This window comes from Anomaloglossus baeobatrachus, chromosome 2, assembly GCF_048569485.1.
Source record: "Anomaloglossus baeobatrachus isolate aAnoBae1 chromosome 2, aAnoBae1.hap1, whole genome shotgun sequence".
Classification (NCBI taxonomy): domain Eukaryota; kingdom Metazoa; phylum Chordata; class Amphibia; order Anura; family Aromobatidae; genus Anomaloglossus; species Anomaloglossus baeobatrachus.
Window position 1 is genome coordinate 587,041,012 of NC_134354.1, and position 10,934 is coordinate 587,051,945.

Below are 10,934 nucleotides of genomic sequence, written 5' to 3' on the forward strand. Positions count from 1 at the left end.
GTGTGGCTTTACTTTGTCTGGTATCAAAATTGGGGGGGGGACCGCACACCATTTTTTAAAATTATTTACTTATTTATTTATTGTACTGCACGATATAGACCCACCCACCGGCGGTTGTGATTCGTTGCAGTGAGACAGCTGTCACTCCCCGTGGGGTCGTGTTTAACTGCAAACAATCATAGGCGCCGGTGGGCAGGGGAAGCAAGCAATACGAGATGGAATAATGAGCGGCTGGCATTTTCAAATGCAGGAGAAGACGCCAGAGCAGTGTGACAGCCGTGCAGCGCTGTGCTGGTGATCAGTCAGTGATCGGTGAGTATAAAAGAGGGGTTGAGAGGGAGAGACCGACAGAGAGAGATAGACACTGGGAGAGAGAGACCAACCAACAGACCGCCCGACAGAGAGAGAGACTGACTCACAGAGAGTGAGAGACCGACAGACAGAGAGAGAGAGACCGACAGACAGAGAGAGAGAGACCGACAGATAGAGAGAGACCAACTGACCAACAGAGAGAGATAGAGAGAGAGAGAGATCAGGAGTGATTTTACATGATTTTGCACGTTCTGCTGGACATGCTGAGCATGCTCAGTAGATTGTGATGGAATCCTGCACTGGAATCCGTAGCCATGCAATCCAGCACCATAGACATTCATTATGCCTCTTAATGGATCCCGACAAAATCCTGCGGAGTCCGTTTTTTTTACAACAACAAAAACGCTACTTTCAGCGTTCCTTCCGCCCGACGGGCACTGATGGTCACCGACAAAACAATTGATGCGCTGCGGGGTGGATGCAACACAAGACCAAACATTGCAATCCACCCTTGATAGAATCCTATGAGGAATAAACTGCTTCCTGCAATGGTCACCGTAATTCCTCAAGGCAGTGGATTGCAATGGATGCCGCACAACGCAAGTGTGAAAGTACCCTAATGAGGAGGTGTGAGGGAAATCCTGAGATATGATGAGAATTATGGCAAAATCGGCCAGCTGGCCCCACACCTACACCCCCCTCCCTGCACCCACAGAGATTCCCCTCAGATCACTCAGCATCTGGGAAGGTGTCAAATCCAATTACACTGCCAAGCCAGAAGAAGATCCCCTGGGGGAATATGTCCATTAATCAAGGGAGTGGGTGGGAAACTGGAAAACCTTCAGAAGCTTCAAAGGGGATCCAGGACCCTCTGTCCCAGCAGGAGTTCATATTCCTGACTCCGTAATGTCATACACAGTTATAATATTACCGTGCGTCTAAGCCATACACCCACTACATCGTTAAAATTGGGACTCCAAGCTGCATCTCTGCATACCCTCGAATTCTTTGTCGCGCCCTGGGGCAGCGAGATACAGAGAACTGCGAGTAGGAGTCTAGTAGAGGAGTCCTGCTTGGACTCAGTAGGCAGAGGGGACACAAATGGATCTGATGACACCAGAACCGTCCCGATCGGACCTCCCAGTCCGGAGTTGCAGATCATATTCACTTTGGCATATTAGTTTAGACTCAGGACAGGGGTGGGGCAGGACACCCCTGCGAGGTCACCAGGGGGAGGGGACATGGATTGTAGCCAGTTTGATAAAGACAATGTGTACATTCTTGGCTTGTCTTTACTCGGGGGTCATGCGTACTATACACATGTGAGAAAGTCCATGAAACCCTGGTCGAACGGCGCCCCCCCTGTGGCCAGATGCATAAGGTAACTGCTTGATCTGACTCTATTTGTAACCACGTCTTATCTGTAAATGTACTCTGACCTATAAATATATATATTCTTTAAATTCCATATTGTATATATTGTAGTATCCAGTGTGCCCTTATGGCGATTAAAAATATATAATTTAATCTTGGACTGTTCTGTTATATCGATCCTGAATTCCACGTCTGTGGGCTCGGCTTAAAAGTCATCGTAATCGATTGGTGGCAGCGAGTTTATGCCAAGGATCATTGTGGGGCAACCAGTGAGATCTGGTAGGATTAGATATATTCCGCCCACGGGAGTCGGGAGAATATATACCTTACTCTCACCGGGAACCCTTCAATCATCGGCATAGTAGAAAAGAGGCCTCCTTGCTTATTGTCGGGCATTTCCATAATAGGCCTGACTATAAGAGGGCCCCTAGAGAGCGAGTAACGTGCTCTGTCGGGTGGAAAGGAGGGGTGTAACTTCCTTTTCCTCCCCACTTTTCGTGACAGGAGGGGTGTGGTGTAATGACATCAACACCCTATATAAGGTGTGCTTAATTATTAGTCAACTTCCTTTGCTTTGGCAAAATGGGTCAGAAGAGAGATTTGACTGGCTCTGAAAAGTCCAAAATTGTGAGATGTCTTGCAGAGGGATGCAGCAGTCTTGAAATAGCCAAACTCTTGAAGCATGATCACCGAATAATCAAGCGTTTCATGGCAAATAGCCAACAGGGTCGCAAGAAGCGTGTTGGGCAAAAAAAGGCGCAAAATAACTGCCCATGAATTGAGGAAAATCAAGTGTGAAGCTGTCAAGATGCCATTTGCCACCAGTTTGGCCATATTTCAGAGCTGCAACGTTACTGGAGTACCAAAAAGCACTGCCATACTCATGGACATGGCCAAGGTAAGGAAGGATGAAAAACGACCACCTTTGAACAAAAAACATAAGATAAAACATCAAGACTAGGCCAAGAAATATCTTAAGACTGATTTTTCAAAGGTTTTATGGACTGATGAAATGAGAGTGACTCTTGATGGGCCAGATGGATGGGCCAGAGGCTGGATCAGTAAAGGGCAGAGAGCTCCACTCCGACTCAGACGCCACCAAGGTGGAGGTAGGGAACTGGTATGGGCTGGTATCATCAAAGTTGAACTTGTGGGACCTTTTCGGGTTGAGGATGGAGTGAAGCTCAACTCTCAGACCTACTGCCAGTTTCTTGAAGACAACTTCTTCAAGCAGTGGTACAGGAAGAAGTCAGTATCGTTCAAGAAAAACATGATTTTCATTCAGGACAATGCTTCATCACATGCATCCAACTACTCCACAGCGTGGCTGGCCAGTAAAGGTCTAAAAGATGAAAAAATAATGACATGGTCCCCTTGTTCATCTGACCCATAGAGAACCTGTGGTCCCTCATAAAATGTGAGATCTACAGTGAGGGAAAACAGTACACCTCTCGGAACAGTGTCTGGAAGGCTGTGGTGGCTGCTGCATGCAATATTGATCGTAAACAGATCAAGCAACTGACAGAATCTATGGATGGTAGGCTGTTGATTGTCATCATAAAGAAAGGTGGCTATAATTTTTTGGGGTTTTGTTTTTGCATGTCAGAAATGTTTATTTCTAAATTTTGTGCAGTTATATTGGGGGGTTCAAATCCTCAGCATGGGAAGCTTTCTTCTGGGTTTTATGTGCAGATTTTCCCCATAGAATTGCATTAGATGCATAGATATTGAAAGTCTGCTAGTTTAAAACGCATATGTGGAAGAACACTAAAAACGTAAGTGATCCACCCGATTTGATCAATAAAGTTTTGACAAAGACAAATATCAGGAAGTATCAAAAATAAAGAAGTATTATCCAAAACATGACATACTAAAAAGTGACATAAAAACTGCAAAGCATGTAAAAACTACTCTACAAATGCAATGAAAGAAACACAAATAACCTAATTTACCTGCTCTCTTGGCAGTAAAAACTGCATTCAAAACATCCATACTGCAATGTTTTCATAGCAGTTTTGTAGCTATTTTTGCAGCATTTTCTTTGGCGGCAGATTACATGTGTGAGTAGATGTTTAATAAAATTAGTTTTATTCAACAAAAGTACCATGAAAAATGCAGCGAATTCAGTGTCAGTGCAAAATTTTTTTTTTTTTTGCAGTGTTATTTTACTTCCTCTTAGCTTCTTATGGGTGAAAAATGCAACAAAAACGCTGCAATACACAAAAAATTTACATACTGAAGATTTAAAAAATAAAATAAAATAATAATTATGCTACATTTCTCAAATTCAGTCAGGAAAACAGAAACTGGTGTGTGCCTGAAATTTCTGAAATCTCATAGCTTTTGCTAGTACTATAAAGAACGGCTATTAATTTACCGTATTTTTCGCTTTATAAGACGCACTTGATTATAAGACGCACCCCCAAATTTGGTGAAGGAAAAGAGAATTTTTTTTTTTAATGTTAAATGGGGTCCATCTTATAATGCCAGTGTCCCTCTAACAAATCATATAGGGTATATGTCCCTCATAGCCCCCCATCCTAAAATTAGCCCCCTTAATCTGGATATGGCCCCCTTATATTGAATATAGCCCCCTTGTGATGGCACACGTTCCCCTGTGCTGCCTATGGTCCCCTATGGATTGCACACGTTCCCGTGTTAGATAACGCCCCCATGCTGCTGCCCATGGCCCCTATAGATCGCACAAGTCCCCCTGTGTTAGATATCGCCCCCATAGTGCTGCCCATGGCCCCTATATAGATCGCACAAGTCCCCCTGTGTCAGATATCGCCCCCATAGTGCTGCCCATGGCCCCTATATAGATCGCACAAGTCCCCCTGTGTCAGATATCGCCCCCATAGTGCTGCCCATGGCCCCTATAGATCGCACAAGTCCCCCTGTGTTATATATCGCCCCCATAGTGCTGCCCATGGTCCCTATAGATCGCACAAGTCCCCCTGTGTCAGATATCGCCCCCATAGTGCTGCCCATGGCCCCTATAGATCGCACAAGTCCCCCTGTGTCAGATATCGCCCCCATAGTGCTGCCCATGGCCCCTATAGATCGCACAAGTCCCCTGTGTCAGATATCACCCCCATAGTGCTGCCCATGGCCCCTATATAGATCACACAAGTCCCCCTGTGTCAGATATCGCCCCCATAGTGCTGCCCATGGCCCCTATAGATCGCACAAGTCCCCCTGCGTCAGATATCGCCCCCATAGTGCTGCCCATGGCCCCTATATAGATCGCACAAGTCCCCCTGTGTCAGATATCGCCCCCATAGTGCTGCCCATGGCCCCTATAGATCGCACAAGTCCCCCTGTGTCAGATATGGCCCCTAGGCTGCTGCCCAAAGTAAAATAAAACCCTCTTTCCTTATCTCCTCCAGCGCTGAGCTCCCTCCTGTCTGGCTCCGTGCTTCTGTTCTTCCACTTCCTGGTTCAGTGCGGTCATGTGATCGGCACAGCAGGCTGAGCTCTCTGCCTGCCTGATCACAGTGGAAGCAGGGACACGGGGAGAAACGCTGCAGGGGTAAGTAAAGCTTTTTTATTTTAGAATGAGCAGCAGCCTGGGGGCCAAATCTAACACAGGAGTGGGCATGTGCGATCACACTGGGACGCAGGCTCATATAATATGCACCGCTCACCAGCCCCTCACTGCGGTGCGATTTCAGCACCATTGGAGATGGACAGCGGCTGTGCATATTATATGAGCGGGTGCAGGAGATCAAAGGCTGCGTTCCTCTGTGCTCCAGAGCTGCTGCCCCCACCTCCCCTGGACGCTGCAGTGTACATATATATATATACCACCCCCCCCCCGTATATTCGGCTTATAAGACGCACCCCCTACTTTCCCCCAAAATTTGGGGGAAGAAAAGTGCGTCTTATAAAGCGAAAAATACGGTACATAAAAAACGCAGCAGGACAAATGCTGAAAAAATACTGAATGTGAAAATGAGCGGAAACTGTCCAAATATTGTTTTAAATCTAAAACTCCTCAAAAACTTGGAGTATCCAGTCAATTTCTGCTTTCAAAACTCAAGAAGAAGACTCCGTGTACACATAGCCCAATACAGTGGTTCCTGATGTATAATACACTATGTAAAAAATACCTTAAGTGCAGCTCTTAGATCTAAAACTCATAGGGCCTTTTGTTTTGCTCTATTTTCTTTATCTCTGCCAACATATCTAAGATAATGATTATTCTACATTTTTACAGTATACATTTCATATCCTTTTACTTTAAAACTTTTTAAATCCTTTGTGCTGTGTGCAGTATTGTGAAATGATGCATTTGTCTACATGGAAATAGTCAGCAAGCTAGGTTTATGGTTTATGGTTTGAATCATTAATACCTTACCCACAACAGTGCACAGTAGCAATTTTTAAGACATAAACAATTGTGTTCAAAGTTGACATACCTTGGTAGATTTTTTGCTTTCTTGGCCTTTTTTTCAGAGAATAGGAATGATAACACAAAATCTTTTTTTCCACTCATGGTTAGTGGTTGGGTGAAGCCATTTATTGTCAAACTACTGTTTTCTCTTTTGAAATGTTAATGACAACCAAAAACATCCAAATGACCCTGATCAAAAGTTCACATACCCCAGTTCTTAATACCGCGTATTGTCCCCTCTATCATCAATGACAGCTTGAAGTCTTTTGTGGTAGTTGTAGATTATTACTATTATTATTTATTATTATAGCCCCATTTATTCCATGGCGCTTTACAGTGAAAGAGGGTATACATACAACAATCATTATCAGTACAAAACAGACTGGTATAGGAGGAGAGAGGGAGAGAGGACCCTGCCTGCGAGGGCTCACAGTCTATAGGGAATGGGTGATGGTACAATAGGTAAGGACAGAGCTGGTTGCACAGTGGTGTACTGGACTGAGGTTTATTGTAGGTTGTAGGCTCGTTGGAAGAGATGGGTCTTGAGGTTCCTCTTGAAGCTTTCCACGGTAGGGGAGAGTCTGATATGCTGAGGTAGAGCATTCCAGAGTATGGGGGAGGTACAGGAGAAATCTTGTACGCGATTGTGGGAAGAGGAGATAAGAGAGGAGTAGAGAAGGAGATCTTATGAGGATCTGAGGTTGCGTGCGGGTAGGTACCGGGAGATTAGGTCACAGATGTAAGGAGGAGACAGATTGTGGATGGCTTTTTATGTCATGGGTAATGTTTTGAACTGGAGTCATTGGGCGATGGGAAGCCAGTGAAGGGATTGGCAGAGTGGCGAGGCTGGGGAATAGCGAGGGGAGAGGTGGATTAAGCGGGCGCAGAGTTTAGGATTGATTGGAGGGGTGCAAGAGTGTTGGAAGGGAGGCTAGAGAGCAGGAGGTTGCAGTAGTCGAGGCGGGAGATGATGAGGGTATGCACTAATGTTTTTGCTGATTCTTGGTTAGGGAAAGCACGGATCCGGGAGATATTTTTGAGTTGTAGTCTGCATGAGGTGAAGAGGGCTTGGATGTGTGGCTTGAAGGATAGAGCAGAGTCGAGGGTTACTCCAAGGCAATGAGCTTGTGAGACTGGGGAGAGTGAGCAACAATCAAGTTTGTTGGAAAGGCTTCTTGGAGGGGATGAGTGAGGAGGAGGAAAGACAATGAATTCTGTTTTGTCCCTGTTAAGCTTTAGGAATCGCGCACTTGACGCTTTTTATTTTTTCAGATGGTAAAGTTCCTGTAAATTCCTGGGCTTTCTTGAATGAACTGTGCGCTTGAGTTCTCCCCAGAGTGACTTAATGATATTGAGGTCAGGAGACTGAGATGGCCATTCTAGAACCTTCACTTTGTTCAGCTGTAGCCAATGACAGGTCGACATGGCCTTGTGCTTTGGATTGTTGTCGTGTTTTAAAGTCCAAGTAAGTCCCATGTGCAGCTTCCGTGCTGATGAGTGCAAATTTGCCTCTAGTATTTGCTGATAACCTGCTGCATTCATCTTTCTTTCAACTTTGGACAAGTTTCCTGCGCCTTTGTAATTCACACATCCCTACATCATCAGCAATAATTCTCCATGCTTTACAGTAGGAATGGTGTTCCTTTCATCATAGGACTTGTTGACACTTCTCCAAATGTAACGTTTATGGTTGTGGTCAAAAAGTGCGATTTTGGTCACATCACTCCAAATTACCTTGCTCCAGAAGTTTGTAGGCTTGTCTCTGTGCTGTTTGGTGTATTGTAATCGAGATACTTTGTGGCATTTGCGCAGTAATGGCTTTATTCTGACGATTCGACCACGCAGCCCATTTTTCTTGAAGTGCCTCCTGATTGTGCATCTTGAATAGAGGTGAGCGGTGTTCGAATCGAACTGTTCGCCAATCTCAAATTCGACCTCTTTTAGGCGATGTTCGAGTCATTCGACGAACGCGAACAATTAGTTTCAAGTTCGACAGTTCGAGGTTATGTTCGATAACGGTTCGATCACCAAAAGCGTAACTGGCTTTTCACAGTAATACTGTCATTCAATGTTAATACAGTGGAACCTTGGTTAACGAGAACAATCCATTCTGGGAGTTAACTGCTTGTTAACCAAGTTACTCGTTTAGCAAAGCAAGATTTCCCATAGGAAATTATTGCAATGCAGACAATTCATTCCACAACTTGTTATATGTCCCATCCTTGTCCCCTATTGTGCCATTCCACACATGCACAAACACACACAAACACACACAAACATACACATACATACACGCAAACACACATATTATGCTCACCTTACCTTCCGTTCCATCGCCGGCCTCCTGGGACTTGCAGTTTGCTGGTACAAGATGTGTATAGGGTAACCATCGCAACTGATGCCGGAACTTCCACTGCCAGAGCGCTGACGTCAAAGGCAGGAGCCGCTTGCCTCTGATTGGCCAGCACGCTTCCTTTGAGTAGCGTCTGAGAAAGGAAGTTTCTCCCTCGTCGCGATGGTTACCCGATACACGTAGTTCGCCGCTACAGGATGTGTATTGGGTAACCATCGCGACAAGGGAGGAACTTCCTCTGTCAGTCGCTACTCAAAGGCAGCGCGCTGGCCAATCAGAGGCAAGTGGCTCCTGCCTTTGAGGTCAGCGCTCAGTCAGTGGAAGTTCCGGCATTGGTCGCGATGTTTACCCTATACAGATCTTGTACCGGCGAAATGCAAGTCACAGGAGGCCAGCGATGGAACGGAAGGTAAGGGGAGCATAATATGTGTGTGTGCGTTCGTGTTTGTGCATGTTTGTATATGTTTGTGTTTGACTGCCATTGTTTTCAATGGTGTTCAAAGGTGTTCGAAAGTGTTCAATGAACATTCGACGAACACACCCCAAGTTCGACGAACCAAACTCAAACACTAGGGTGGTGGCTCATCTCTAATTTTAAAACAGCCACACAGCTAGTTTTCAGTGAGTCCTGTATTTCAGCTGATGTTATTTGTGGATTGTTCTTTGCATCCTGAACAATTTTCCTGGCATTTGTGTGTGGACACATTTTTGTTGGTCTACCTGATTGTGGTTTGGTTTTTACAGAGCCTGATTCTCCATTTGTCAATCACAGTTTGAAAACTGCTGACTGGCATTATCAATTCCTTAGATATCTTTTTGTATCCCTTTCCTGTTTTATACAGTTCAACTATCTTTTCCCGTAGATCCATTGACAATTCTTTGGCTTTCCCATGACTCACAATCCAGAAATGTTAGTGGCTGGATGAAAGATGCAAGAGTCTGTCTGGATCCCAGAAACTCACTCAGCTTTTATGCACACACACCTATTACAAGCAAACAGGTCACAGGTGAGGATGTTACCTTTATTAGCCATTCAAACCCATTTGTGTCAACTTAAGTGCATGTTATCAGGCCAAAATTACCAGGATATGTGAACTTTTCATCATGGTCATTTGGATGTTTTTGGTTGTCATTATGATTTAAAAAGAGAAAACACGGTAGTTTGACAATAAATGGCTTCACCCAACCACTAACCTTGGGAGAAAAAAAAGATTTTGTGTTAAGGCCGCTTTACACGCTACAATTTATCTGATGATATGTCGTCGGGGGTCACGATTTTCGTGACGCACTTCCGTCATCGTTAGCGACGTGACACCTACGTGTGACTCCGAATGATCGCAAATTGGGTTAATTGTTGACATGGCGTTCAGTTTCAAAATATTGTTCGTCGTTTGGAACGCAGCAGACATATTGCTACATTTGACACCCTGCCAGCGACGAACAACATCCACACGATCGCCTTGGTCAAACAATATATCGCTGAACGATGTAGCGTCGTTTGTGAGATGTGTACGTGTGACCACTACAAAACGACCTATGAGCGATCTCGGCAAATCCTAACAACGATCTGGGCGTGTCACATCGCTAATGAGACTTCTTGTGTGTAAAGCAGCCTTTAGCATTCATATTCTCTGAAAAAAGGCCAAGAAAACAAAAAAACTCTGCTGTGGTATGTAAACCTTTGAGCACAACTGTATGTGCAATTAGCAAAAATACTAGGTCAGTATATACCATCAGTCTAAGTGAGTACCAAATCTATATGTACCCATAAATATCACATTTTCAAGTTGCAACGAATCATGTTATCCTGAGCATTCATAGAGGCCATATAATAAAATAAACAATTAGCAGCAAGAATACTGCATGTGCATTCACTTTAGCGATCCATGGACATGTTCCTAAGCAGGAAGCTGATGTGTGCTGTTTTCTCCATGATAAGATATTGAGGGATGGTCCTCTGGCATATGTCTGTACTCATTACATGCCTTTATATTTAGTTAATAAATTATTTTTCTTGAAGCGTGGACTCTACCAGTATTCTAATTTAGCACCGCTAGCACAGGAGGTACCAGCTTTAGGAGAAAGCAACAGGCAGCACTGCTAACTAGAGCAGGATTTTGTCAGTCTTAGGGGTACTTTACAAGTTGCGACATCGCTGCCGTTATATCGTCGGGGTCAAGTCGTTAGTAGAGATGAGCGAACCGGTCCCGGTTCGGCTCGAAGTCGGTTCGCCGAACGGAGCTCCCGTTCAAGTTCGGTTCGTCGAACGTTCGACGAACCGAACTCGAACCGCATAGGAAACAATGGCAGGCATTCACAAACACATAAAAAACACCTAGAAAACACCCTCAAAGGTGTCCAAAAGGTGACAAACAACTCACAACACAACACAAACACATGGGAAAGTGACAAGGACATATACTCATGCGAAAACAAAAGAGCAGGACAAGGAAAAAGAGGAGACACAGATATAGGCATGGCACGCCCTTCTAAAATCAT